Below are 1,079 nucleotides of genomic sequence, written 5' to 3'. Positions count from 1 at the left end.
GTAAAGTACAATACTCCATATTATCATAAGGTATAATCCAACAGGCACGTCATACTATGCGTGAAATATACAAGACAAGCGCACTATCACTCTGTCGGATGTTAGTATAATACATTAGCAAAGGACAAGCAGTTTGCATATAAAGGAGAGAGAAAAAAAGCCAACACGTTAAGAAGATCTATGACTTATTGACGACCTTTGAGAGCTATTCATCCCGCCGACATATTGTAGAATTCCTCTTAAAACTGTACGAGCTGAATGTTACATACGAACATGTCCAGCGCTTATTCACCCGCCCGCACAAGAGCTCGTTTAGGAGAAAAGAAGGACTGACAAATGGATATCGAGCCGCTTCGATCTTCGGAAATCAGTAACGGAGTCTCCTTTTGCGGCTAAGGAGTTTGGCGAAGTAAAGGAGAGCTAAAAGACGCGAGGATAAAAGCGAGACGGGAAAGAGGAAATGAGAGGATTTCTATGGAGGAAAGAAAAGACGATTGTATAATGCGTCGATTTATAAATCAAGAAATATAGAAGACGACTGAAAAGAAGGCAAATGAAATCTAAAAATTGAAACCATAAACGAGTTTATGAATTAACGAAGTGAAATCAACTTCTTCATCAATCAACAGACATACTGAACAATAAATCTGAACCTATCAAGCAACTGGCCTTAATCTATTGGTTATTAAAATACAATACAGTGCAGCACAAAAATAACACTAAATGGTTGACAGGATAGATGACGAATGACAAGTCAGCGTGTTAACGTCTTTACGTAACATATAATATTAGATAAATGTAAAATCATTTTTTGGTTTTAAAATTCTATCCGATTTCATTGTTCCCTAATGCAAGCTACAGTCTTTAGATTGAATTTATTTTCTTTTGTTGCGTCCCCCGAAATATTGCCAATTATTATTTGAATTACCTAGAGAAACTTTTATCTTATGTGTCAAATCCCCAAGTTCCTCACATAAATCTCTGATGGCCGTGATCCGATGAAATCAAAATTTTTGACACCGGATTTTTTTTTACCTCTGTTTGGGATTATTATTGTGATAGCCACTGTTTCTACTACA

This window comes from Penaeus monodon, chromosome 23 (genome assembly GCF_015228065.2).
Source record: "Penaeus monodon isolate SGIC_2016 chromosome 23, NSTDA_Pmon_1, whole genome shotgun sequence".
NCBI classification, from domain to species: domain Eukaryota; kingdom Metazoa; phylum Arthropoda; class Malacostraca; order Decapoda; family Penaeidae; genus Penaeus; species Penaeus monodon.
Note: the sequence above shows the minus strand (reverse complement) of the source record.